This window comes from Pogona vitticeps, chromosome 4, assembly GCF_051106095.1.
Source record: "Pogona vitticeps strain Pit_001003342236 chromosome 4, PviZW2.1, whole genome shotgun sequence".
Classification (NCBI taxonomy): domain Eukaryota; kingdom Metazoa; phylum Chordata; class Lepidosauria; order Squamata; family Agamidae; genus Pogona; species Pogona vitticeps.
Window position 1 is genome coordinate 141,674,558 of NC_135786.1, and position 12,943 is coordinate 141,687,500.

The 12,943-nt window shown below is 42.1% G+C and overlaps 1 long non-coding RNA gene across 1 annotated transcript in view; it reads right to left on the reverse strand.

Moving 5' to 3' along the window:
- Positions 1-614: 614 nt before the first annotated feature.
- Positions 615-12,943, reverse strand: part of LOC140706365 (uncharacterized) — a 16,039-nt gene continuing 3,710 nt past the window's right edge. Inside the window, exons 2-3 of the long non-coding RNA XR_012086005.2 lie at positions 11,643-11,765; positions 615-1,727 (exon numbers count right to left, since the gene is read on the reverse strand). This is a non-coding gene — a long non-coding RNA (uncharacterized LOC140706365). The remainder of the gene's footprint in view (positions 1,728-11,642; positions 11,766-12,943) is intronic.

Consider the following 12,943-nt stretch of genomic DNA (forward strand, 5'->3'; position numbering starts at 1 on the left):
ACACAGTTAAGAGTTTTGTGTATATTTTAATTAAATGCTGTTAGAAGGAATATTCTCTCTATAGGATTTGATACTCTAGTGTTCGATCACATGTCCTTGAGTAGCGAGAAAAGGTGAACTAATGTAATATACTGGAAATGAAAATTGCTTTGGTCAGCTATGCCAGCACACTACCTTACTCTAAGGAAGGCTTGCTTTTGGATGTGGAGGCACTCTCTTTGGTACTGAATTGCATCATTTCAATAGCCTTGAGTAACAAAAACGCCACCAAAAACTGGTTGTTAAACCAACACTTGCTGAAAATGTAAAGTAAAGTAACTGTCAGGGTAGAGACCTGAGACTGAGGCAGCACTTTCCTTAGAGGTCTGATTTGGAAATAGTTATACCATATGAAATCATCATATTATATGTTTGTTTAACTTGTATACCGCCCCATAGTGCATAGAACTCTCTGGGTGGTTTAAAATTGTAAACTTAATCAATCAAACAAGCATGCAATTTAAACCAAACAAATAATTAGTCCCCTGCCAGAAGCAAACCTGATTCTAAATAAAATAAGCATTTAAACAATTTAAAATCCCAGATTGACATTAATAAAAGTTCTGTTTATGAGAATGGAATTAAATAACCATGGATGAGTCCTGATAGATTTTGCTAATGACCAAGGACAGGTTGTGATTGCCCTCCTTCCGCATAATAGGACTAATATGAAAGAGATGGCAAACATTTAGAAAATTTGGAAGGAATCAACTTAATTATAAGCGAAGTGGAAAACTACCCAATTTTAATGTGAGAAGTTGGCTTCTTGTGTGTAAATCACTGTATTAGAATTTTATAGTGGAATGAAAGAGTACTGGCTAGGTTGTTTCCTAACTTAGGTAAGTATGATATTGTCTTGGTTATAAACATAGGTAGGGCAGGGAAGAAATGTGCTTGAGCTCACATGGTACAAAGCGGCATGCCTCACTTTCATAAGATCTGAGTATGGTAGTGTTGGGTGCGAATCAGGATTTAAATAATGCATCTGCCATCTATTCACTAACTGGTATCAGACAAGTCATGATTTCTTAACTTGCCATAAGCAGCTCCAATTATTTTACTTTTACTAGGATAATAATATGGAAAGATTTTACAAGCTTCCTGTAAGGACTGCCTGAAAGCAATCAATGTGAAGTAATTCAGCTGTGAAAGGAGGAAACAACAGGAAAGGTTATGGACAACAGCGTCATCTTTCTAAGCTTTAATGGCAATAGCTTTAAAAGACTAAGGTTTTAGTCCTAATCACATCTACCTTATATTGTTGTTTTGTATTACCCCATAGTGTCAGAGCATCTTCTTTTTTTAAAAAAAGTATTTCTATTGTTATATGACACATAAACAAACAACCATCACAAAGTACAACAGGGAAGGAAAAGGGTGTAAAACAAATCAAAGCAAAATAAAACATAAACACAGGGAAATATTTGCTTTCATTCGATGTCTAATAAACTCTTGACTTCATGGCTGTGATACAATACTAGAATCCATAATCTATAATATATTCTCTACTCATATCTGTTTCTGGGCCCAATCATAAAACATTTTCCAGCTTTCTTTAACATATATTCTTGGGTTCTCTCGTAATGTCTCTGACAATGTATCCATTTCTGCAATATCTAGTAAGTTTTTAAGTGGCTCCTTTTTCTTCGGATTTTCCTGAGATTTCCACTATGGCGCCCAGATCAGCCCTGCAGGTATAAATATGTGCAGCAACATATATTTAATTTTTTGTCAACAATTTCTGGCATTATATTCAACAAAAACATTTCTGGTTTAAAAGCTACTTCCTGTTATATAATTTCTTGTGAAATATCTTTTATCTGTCTCCAAAACCTTTTTGCTTTATCGCATGTCCACCACATATGGAAAAAAGTTCCCAATTGCTGAGAACACTTCCAACATGAGTTGTTAGACCCCAGTGCCATGTTTTCCAGTTTTACAGGTGTAAAATGCCATCTATAAAACATCTCTAAAACATTTTTTCTCAAGTTTACTGGTTTGAGCCATCTATAGTTCTCATTCCATATTCGAGTCCAAACATCTATATCTATATTATAACCACAATTTTGTGCCCATTTAATCTTCACTGTTTTTACCCTTTCAACCTCTACATTACTTTCTATCAAAAAAGAATACATTTTTTAATAATCTTATTACTACAGTGGTGCCTCGCTTGATGAGGATAATCTGTTTCAGTGAAATCGCTGTAGAGCGAAATCCTCGTCAAGTGAAATAAAAAAGTCCATTGAAATGCATTGAAAACCTAGATAACATAAGCCATTTTCAGGCATCCAGAAAGTATTGATTTGAAAGTACGCACGGAGAAAGAAGTATAACTCCTCCCCGTGCTTTTCACTGCTTCCTTGTGGAGAAGGACAGTCTGAAGAGGAGATAAGTTGCTATAGTCAACCCTCGACTTACAAACGGCTCGAGTTACAAACATTTCGACTTACAAACCACTCTGATAGAAAAATATTGACTCGACTTGCACACTTAGATTCGAGTTACAAACCAAAAAAAGCGTGTTTGAGGTGGGGAAAGCATGAAGTTTGAACTTTCAGTTAACCGTTGGCCAGTGAAGAGGGTGCTTATCTGCTTCCTCGCTCTTCCCAGCATTTTGAGAGTGGATTTGGAGACAGTCTTCAGACTGCCTGGTACTGCCTGGTACTGCTGGTATTGCCTGGTACAGTGCGGTACAGACTGTATTTTTATTTTTTGGCGCTTTTTTAATTTTTGATTTTTGGATTTTTAAAAGGTGTTCCCTCCCTCCTTTGCTGCCCCCCCCCTTTCCCCAAAAGGTTCTTGTATTGGCTTGTCTTGATTTAAAAGGTGCTTTTCAAAGTGATTTGTTGTCTGAAAGGTGCTTGGTTTTTTTCCAGAAGGTACTTGTCTTGGCTGAAAATGTGCTTTTCAGGGTGTTCTGTTGAAAAGGTGTCTGTTCCCTCCTTCTCTCCCTCATTTCTTTCCTTTTTTTTTAACCTAAATCATCTTAGGTTAAAAGGAAAAAAAGAAAGAAATTCTGCCCCTAGTGGTAGGAACGGATTAAATAGCTTTGCCTTAGTTCCTATGGGAAATGCCCCTCAACCTAAGAACCAAAAACAGCCGGAACAGATTAATTGGTTTTCAGTGCATTCCTATGGGAAATGCTGATTCGACTTACAAACTTTTCGACTTACAAACTGCCTTCCAATACGGATTAAGTTTGTAAGTCGAGACCCCACTGTATATATGAGATCTTTCTACTTGATTGGAAAAAAACTGATATTTCAGGATCCCTAGTTATGAAAGACTCCACACATAGCAGAAGCCATCATTTTCAGAAAGCCCCTCTGCCCTTGGAGAGATGTGGGAGTTAGAACCCTGTGGTCCCTGGAATATGGATCTGTACATTCAGGGCTAGTTTCGCAAAACCAAATATTGAACAAGCACAGCAAGATGTTTCTTTTGTTCTGTCTACCAGCAGTGCAACCCTATCCACGTCTACTCAGAAAAAAAATCCTCATTAGGCTGAATCCTATAGGGTTTTCATGCCTGAACAACAGGAGTTGTGGAAACTATAACTGCTAATGGATGAAGTGTGGGTTGTGCATTGGTTGTGTGTTGAGTCACATGCTTATTTACATATCCAGCATGTGGCTGTTACATGCCACAAACTTTTTCAATTAGTTGCACTTAGCACTAAAACATTTGCAATGGCTTTGAAATGCCTTCCCCAATGCCAAAGCCACCTCTCTTCATGGTTCATGGAGGAGTTTAGGCAATGAAGCAACAGAGGAGAAAGTTAGAGTCCATTTGGAAACCGATCCCCTCAGAAGAGAATTTCTGAGAGATGCCATCTCAATTACAACTGCAAAAAGAATGTACCATATCAAATGAATCAATGAGGCCTCTAATTAACAGTGCTCTATCAGATGGTTCAATGTGACAAACCCAGACCTACTGGGATATGCCACAGTTTCACTAAGCTGCCACCAACCATTCCCTATAAGAAGTCACACAGACCAGGGATGGATTTTTAACAAATAAAAGAACAAGGTTTATTAAATAACACACAGGGAAAAATAAAAGGATCAAGTGAATAAGATACAGTAACGTGGCTTAGTCTCAATCATACATACACACAGTTTGGTTCACACAGAACACTTAACTTGAAGCACAGACCCTGAACCTATCAGTTCTGGCTAACCATACAGACACCTGAACCTATCAGGTTGGTACTGACTGACACACAGTAGTACCCTGTCTGACACACAGACTCCCACTCAAGCTTCTTCTCTCAGCTCTTCTCCAGCTTCTCCCACCTCCCTCACACACGCTCCACATATATATACAGTACAGCCCCTCCTCCTGATGTCCCGCCTTCCACTCCCCATAGGATGGAACTTTCCCTCCAAACCCATGACAGACAGGTAACATCAGTGCTGTATGTAACACCTCCCCTCTTTATAAGTTGTTTTGTAGGGGGAAAGCTAAGGTGCTTTTCACCAAAAAACAACCTGGACCCAAAACAAACAAAAACAGTCATATAATAACATACAATACCATACTTACTTATACTTACATTCTATTAGGCATTTAAACATTTACCATTAACAATACATCAAGTTACCTTTATTCATACAAACCAACATGTTTAATAAACAGACACATTTGACTTTTTGTCATCAAAATATATACATAGTCCATGTTTCTTTCGCCGTCTTCATTCTTCAGGTCTTCTTGACAAGGCGTCAGCAACACAGTTCACTGACCCTCTGACCACCTTCACTTCAAAGTCATAGTCTTGCAGGTTTAAAGCCCACCTCATAAGTTTACTATTGTGGGTTTTCATTGTCTTTAACCATTGCAGTGGTGAATGGTCAGTGCACAGAATAAAATGTCTTCCCCAGATGTAAGGCTTGGCCTTCTGGATCGCGTAGACTATGGCCAGGCACTCCTTTTCCACGGTTGCCAAATGTCTCTCACCTTTCTGGAGTTTCCTACTCAGGTAGGACACTGGATGCTGGTCACCATTCTCATCCTCCTGGCAAAGAACTGCTCCTACCCCGCTGTTAGACGCATCGGTGTAGATGATGAACTCCCGGTCGAAGTCTGGAGCACGCAGCACTGGATAGTTGATGAGCGCCTCCTTCAACCTCCGGAACGCCTCCTCACAGTCGCTGGTCCACGGGATGCGGTCATCAGCCTTCTTCCTCGTCAGATCGGTCAGCGGAGCCGCAATCTCGCTAAACCTCGGGATGAACTTTCTGTAGTAGCCCACCAACCCAAGAAATGATTTGACTTTTTTCTTGGTGTTGGGTCTGGGCCAATCACGAACTGCTTCTATCTTGGCCTCTAGGGGTTTTATCACTCCTCCCCCTACTATGTGACCCAAGTATTTTATTTCTGGGCTACCCAGCTGCAGTTTGTTCTCTTTGCAGGGCCTAGGCCACAGCACTTCCTCCCCTGGGTCAAAGTGCCTCTCCCCGGCTTTCTGGACATCCCAAGCTTTCTTTCTGACCTTTTGAGCTTGCTGGTTTTCTGCTGCCAGCTCTAGGTTTCTCTTTAGGTCATTCATCAAGGTGTCTATGTATGTCACAACTTCTTGTGGGTCATCCTGGGTGATCTGCTCCCAATTTTGTTTGATCAGATCAAGGGGCCCTTTCACCCTTCTCCCAAATAAAAGTTCAAACGGACTGAACCCGGTACTGGCTTGTGGCACTGATCGATAAGCAAACAAAAGGGATTGCAGCTTCTGGTCCCAATTGTTTGGATTCTCTGCCAAGTAAGCCCTAATCATGCGCATTAGAGTCCCATTGAACTTCTCAGTTAACCCATTACTTTCAGGGTGATAGGCAGTGGTTTCCTTGTGCTTAATTCCACAGATTTGCCATAACCGTTTCATGAGCTTCGATGTAAACGATGCGCCCAAATCTGTGATTATTTCTGAGGCAAATCCCATCCTGGACATATACCCCACCAAGGCATCTGCCACTGTGTTAGTTTCAATGTTAGTCAAGGGTATGGCTTCAGGGTACCTCGTGGCATGGTCCACAATGGTGAGAATGAACCTGTTCCCCCTCTTTGTGGCCTTGGGCAAAGGTCCCACAATATCCACCCCTATGCATTTGAACGGAGTGTCAATCACAGGCAAAGGGCACAACTTTGCTTTGGTCCTGTCGCGGTTATTCCCCTGCCTTTGACACACATCACATTGTTTACAGAACTCCCTGATCTGCTTCCCTATGTCAGGCCAGTAAAAATTCTGTGTGATTCTCTGCTGTGTTTTGTTCACCCCTAAGTGCGCAGCAAACATGTCAGAGTGCCCCCTTTGTAAGATCATGGGGCGATACTTTTCAGGTACCACTAGCTGACTTCGGATCCCATCTCCCCCTTTTGAGATATTCCTCAGGGTCTCTCTATACAAAATCCCCTTTTTCTCTAGAAATCTCACTGGGGTTTCAGGTGTTAGCTGGGCGTCAGTCACCTGTTCAAAACACTTTTGGAGAGTGGCGTCTGCCTTTTGCTCTTGGCCAAATCGGCTGTCTGTGGTTAAGATTTCCACCACAGCTTCTGAACTCCCCTCTGCTTCCGTCTCTGGCTCATCATTACCCCCTTGAACTGTCCCCGTGGTGGCTTGTGAGCGTGTAATCACTAGCACCCGTTTCACATGTTCAGCCAGGTCATTTCCCACGAGCACGGCTGCTGGCAGAGTCGATGAAATCGCTAGCCGCCAAACTCCCCTCCAGCCTTGAAAGTTCACAGGTACCTCCGCTACTGGCAGTGAGATCACCTGCCCCTCAATCCCTGCCACCTTCATGCTCTCATCCGGGATTATATACTCCCTAGGAATAATATCTGGATGGCACAGGGTCACCTGGGAACAAGTGTCCCTCAGCCCCCAATACTGATGGTCAAGTATTCCTACGTCCACCCCTGCTGTTTCAAACAACTGAGAATCTGTTCTCACGAGCAAGCAGCGCTTGACCTCCACAAGAGGACCATTTTCCTCAGCCTGATCAGCAGATGTAACTGTTCCAGATTGAGTAGCCATGGCAACAGGCTCCCTCAGTGACAAGGGGCTTTGCTCTTTCTGGACACAGAACACAGCTTTTGGCTTGGTTCCACTCGAATCCTGAGGCACAATTCCTTTTAGCTGCTTTAATTTCTCACACTCTGAGATAAGATGGCCCTTTCCCTGACAGAAATAACATTTTCTGGTGTATTTTGAGTCTTTCTCATCTTGTTTTGGTTTTCCCTCCAAAATCTGAGGTCTTGGTTTCATGTCTGAGGGCTTCCCTTCACCATGGGCCCCTCCCCCTTGCTGGCTTTTCCCTGGTCCCTGAGAGTACTTGCTGTAGGTTTCTTTAGGTTTCTCTACAGATTTCCACTCAGCACCTAAGGGTTTTCTTATTTGATAAATAAAATCTGCGATTTCGGCTGCCTCTGCCACAGATTTCGGTTTCCTTTCCCTCACCTGGAATTTCAGTTCCCCATGCAGGACTGAATAGAACTGTTCCAGCGCTGTCAAGTCTTTGAGCTGCTGAAAGGTCTCTGTCCCCTCCTGAGATAGCCATTTCTCTAGCAGCCTCACCAATTGGGCCCCCACTTGGGTAAAAGTCTGCTCTGGTTTCTTGGTGATTGACCTGAATCTTTGCCTCAGCTGTTCCGCATTTATCCCATGTCTGGCAAACACCAGTTTTTTAAACTCTGCAAAATCTTTCATCAGTTCCTCTGGCATCTCTGCATAGACTTCTGCAAGGTTGCCACTGATTAAAGATCGCATGATGGTCATCTTCTCAGTTTCCCTTACTGAGAAGTCCACAAACGCTCTTTCCACTAGGGAAAAGAACACCTCAGGACAATCTCCCTTGTGGTACACAGGGAATTTCTTCAGGTCAGCTTTAGACAATTGGCCTCCCTCAGAATCCCTATTGTTCTTATTGTTCTGATTCATCAGTTCCAATTTCCTCAACTCAAACGCCATTTTCTCTCTCTCCAATCTTTCTTCTCTTTCCATTCTCTCTATTTCAAATCGCCTTCTTTCTCTCTCTAATCTTTCCTCCTTTTCCATTCTCTCTCTCTCTAATTTGAAATGTCTCTGTTTCTCCCTTTCCTCCATTTCCCTCACCCTCAGTTCATGCTGTTGGGCTATGAGCAATTTTCTGAGTTCTGGGTTCTGTTCTCCCGTGCTGTCACCCTGCACTGAGCCAAATTCATCCTCAGAACCTTGGTCCACCTGGGGTTCCCTCACTTCACCCATTTCTGCCATTTGGCTTCGAGTCAAGGGCATAATCCCCCCCCCCCCGGAACAGGCTGCTTTCAAAAGTCAAGCCTCAAAATAAAGCGACCACTTTTTTTTTCTTTTGCCTCAGAACCAGCTTTCTATAGATTACTGCTGTTCTTCAGCACTAACTTGCAACAGTTGCGAGCCAGAGTCTACCCCCCTCTGCTAGGCCTCTCAGCAGGCAGGCTAGATCACTGCTACTACACAGTTTTGCCTCAGCTTTTTTCCCGCCAAAACAGGCTGCCTCAGAGCTCCCTAATCTAGTCCCCAGTTGGCACGTTCTTCCACTAGCGCACCTCCCCGTGAGGTACACCTAGAAGATTACCTACGCGCTGTCAGATTGTCCCTGACTAGACCCCCCTTGCTCTGGGCACACTTGCCAAGGCTTTGCTGTACCACTGGACAACTGGACCAGTCGTATCCCACACGCTGGACACCAATCAATGTGACAAACCCAGACCTACTGGGATATGCCACAGTTTCACTAAGCTGCCACCAACCATTCCCTATAAGAAGTCACACAGACCAGGGATGGATTTTTAACAAATAAAAGAACAAGGTTTATTAAATAACACACAGGGAAAAATAAAAGGATCAAGTGAATAAGATACAGTAACGTGGCTTAGTCTCAATCATACATACACACAGTTTGGTTCACACAGAACACTTAACTTGAAGCACAGACCCTGAACCTATCAGTTCTGGCTAACCATACAGACACCTGAACCTATCAGGTTGGTACTGACTGACACACAGTAGTACCCTGTCTGACACACAGACTCCCACTCAAGCTTCTTCTCTCAGCTCTTCTCCAGCTTCTCCCACCTCCCTCACACACGCTCCACATATATATACAGTACAGCCCCTCCTCCTGATGTCCCGCCTTCCACTCCCCATAGGATGGAACTTTCCCTCCAAACCCATGACAGACAGGTAACATCAGTGCTGTATGTAACAGTTTGTGGCCTCATTGAGTATGGATGGTGGAAAGGGCTTTAATCGGCTGATGATACAACATGCAATGCATTTGCAGTCCACTTTAGAAAGAAGATTGAAGTAATCTTTTGGGATCTGGATTCTTTCAATGTTTTTTTAGGTCAGGTTGAAATGTCTGGTGCACCGTCTTGTCCTGTTTTGATGGATCAGTTTTAACTAGCAATATCTGAGGAGATTGAGAGGACACGTGCTTGTTGTAAGCCCACCACTTCCAACCTTGATCCATGCCCATTCTGGCGGCTGAAAGCAGCCAAGATAACAATGGTAGAATGGGCCAATCACATCATCAACTCCTCCCTATAGGAAAGGATTTTACTTTCCTGTTTGAAGGAGACTATTACTAGGCCCATTCTTTAAAAAGCTAATTTGAAGATAGGCAATCTAAATTACTACATACCTCTTGAGTGAGAGGATTGTGCGGACCAGCTGCAGGCGTTCCTGGAAGAAACCAACTCTTTTGATCTGTTCCTGTCTGTGTTCAGGCATGAAGCCAAATGGGCTAACGTGACCCTTCTAGTTCTCCTTGATCTCTCAGCTGCCTTCAGTACCATCAACCATGGTATCCTCTTGAATTATTTATTTATTTATTTATTTATTTATTTATTTATTTATTTATTTATTTATTTATTTATTTATTTATTTATTTATTTATTTATTTGATTTATACCCCACCCATCTGGCCTAAAAGGCCACTCTAGGCGGCTTCCAATGAATATAAACAATAAAATAATACAACTGAATAAACTGTTGGGATTGGTGGCTTGGCATTATGCTGGGTTCAGTCCTTCCTTGTCAGTCATCTCCAGAAGATGCAAATGTGAGAAAGCAGGGATCAAAGCAATCATACTGCCATTTGCACCAACACAAGTGGAGGGGGAAAGGGATCAAAGGGATGCAGGATTGCTTTCATCTCTGCTTTACCCTCCACTTGCTAAGCCCCACAGGGCTTAGCAAAAGGAGGGGGAAAGGGATCAAAGCAATCCCACAGCTGCACAATCACTTTGATCCCTTTTCCCATCCACTTATTTTTTTTCTCTCCTCAGCTTACTTCCAGGTGTAAGACGACCCTCAATTTTTAGTTTAAAGATTTTAGATAAAAGTATCATTTTACACACAGAAAAATATGGTATATTTGTCTAGTACATTGTTGTAAACTGTCAAGAGTAGCTGGTTTGCTATACAGGAAGAGAAATAAGTAAATATGTCTTGTGCCCATGTAAAAATGCAGTAGGATTTTGCCTATTAAGTTTAGTGGGATGTATTTCTGAGCTACAAGAAAATATGTCTAGTTTGGGCAAAAAATGTTTTTCTGATTAAGTGTGATTATTCCACAACTGGGAAGTCAATAAAGGAGCTCAGCCAATGTAGATACAGGCAGAGGCAAAAATGAAGTTTTGCAGGACTGCAAGTTTACAAAGACTCTCATGTCTTCTGTACCTCTCCAAATTACATCAATAGGCCTGCAGTGCTGGTCATGTAACACCAACAGACATTAAAAATGAATGTAGAATAATAGTGATGCATCATCTATAAAGACAACTGGGATGCTGCCTGACTTCCAGGTTCAGGCTATTCCCAGCCATTTCACTCCTATTTGCCTCTTTATAGAAACAGAGTACTTATGTATGTGCATATACACAAATGATTTTTTGCCTATCCTCTCTGTGTATTAGAGACAGAATCCCTATGTGTGCATACATACGTGTGCAAATGTCTACTTTTGTCCCTGGCTGTTCCCACCATTGTCTTCTGAATCCTGCCCCCCCCCAACTACAATGGGTTTCTGCTATCACTCAAGAACAGTAGACAGCAAGTTGGGTCATATGTTTGCATGAAAAAGAACAGAATGTATCATTTATGGCTTGTATTAGGCTGTGTGACTCCTGTGCAGCATTAGTGAGTGCTGGCTTGATTGACTGTGGTCAAGATCTCAGCAAAGCTGTTCCTATGCTCTTTATTCTGATCACAACATGCATATTTCTACATAAAGTGCAGAGAATTTTCCTCCCAAGAGAAGTGTACTCACAACAAATTTACAATAAAGATGAAATTTTTTTTTACAGAACACGGAGATCATGATGATTTAGAGCAGCCATTCTTAACTCTTTTGGGGGGGGGGTCACAGCCCTTTTAGGAGCCCTTCTTAGATTCCACAGCCCCCTGTCAACCAAGGAAAGCCTTGGGCTGTGTGCAAACAAAGATACAACATGAACAGATGAATCTGTGCCCCCCCTTCAAATGTGCCAGCCCCCCTGGGAGCCATATAGCCCCTGCTGAGAATGGCTGATTTGGAATACTATGAAATTAATTCCTTAATTAAGACATATTTACTGTGCTATACCTAAGTTTGAAGTACGGTCGTTGCAACATTCACTCTACTTGGATTCTCTGTTTGGATTCAGAGCTATTTGTCTGGAGTCCTTCCATCCATGAAGCCATGATGAAACAAAAAACAAGGTAGAATCTGCAAAAATATCAGCAAAAGCAAGCAAACATCTTGCAACATTGAATAGTGACCACAAATAGAATAGAGAGGCTAATCAGGACCACCAACCCTTTACGAAGACACTCAGTACTAGAAAGAGATCTTAGGACAAAGAGACCAACCTGGTCAGCCTTTGATATTCTTCCATAGGGAGGCATTCTCTGTTGAGACACAGCAATATATACATCTCTGTTGTTTTAAAATGAAATCAAGATTTGCTGAATTTTATAGGATGTATCAGGTCTCTGTGCATTTTTGCCACTTTAGTTCTTACACCTATATGTCCCTTAATGGTCCCAATGGTTCTGGAGAAATAGCTTGTTAAGATTAATGTGGAGGAGGCAGTGAAGCTGTAGTTTACTATCTTTGCACGACTTTGACGACTATCTGTTCAGTCCAAGTGTCATGCTCTGTTTACTGCACACATAACTGTGAATGCAAATTGGCTGCAGCCATGTAGAGAGGGCTGGTTGTCTGCTGGTGAGTAAACTTCTCTTTCTATGTCACTGCCGTCACTTCCTTTTGATTGATATTAGGTGCATAGTAAATTGAACAGGATAATACATTTTCAATATACACAATGCAACGCAACAATATATACATTTCATCTTGAAACATTGGAAAATTGCTTGAATTATTCATTAAAAAAATAATGCTGTGAATGACAGTCCCAATACCTAGCCAATAGGAGTATACACTGGCTTCAGAAAAAAAAAAGGTATCCACATGGGATGAAGCATGGACACTTGTACCTTACCAGTGCAGGTGCAGCATGATTCAAGAACTGCCTCCTTCAGCTGAGCTTGGGACAGTTAGGGCACCTCTACACATCACTGAAGCTTGCTTTGGCATTTTTGGGGTTAAAAATGCTGAAATTTGAACAAAGGTACCTGGCATCAGTTGCTATAGCAAAAGAAAGAAGTACCAAACCAGAATTCTGTGGTTGAGTGTGTGAAGCTTGCAAGTGCTGAGCTTCAGGAAAGGCCAGGGGAAAGCAAGGTCAGTCATAAACCAAGGTTGTAGCTGAGGAATCTTTCCAATCAAGGTGCAGAAGGAGAACAGGAACAAAAGACAGATATACTATCTGAGCAAGAAGACCAACAGCCATGTTGTTGCTATTGGCAAATCACCAAGGCTTTGAGAAAGAGAATTATCAT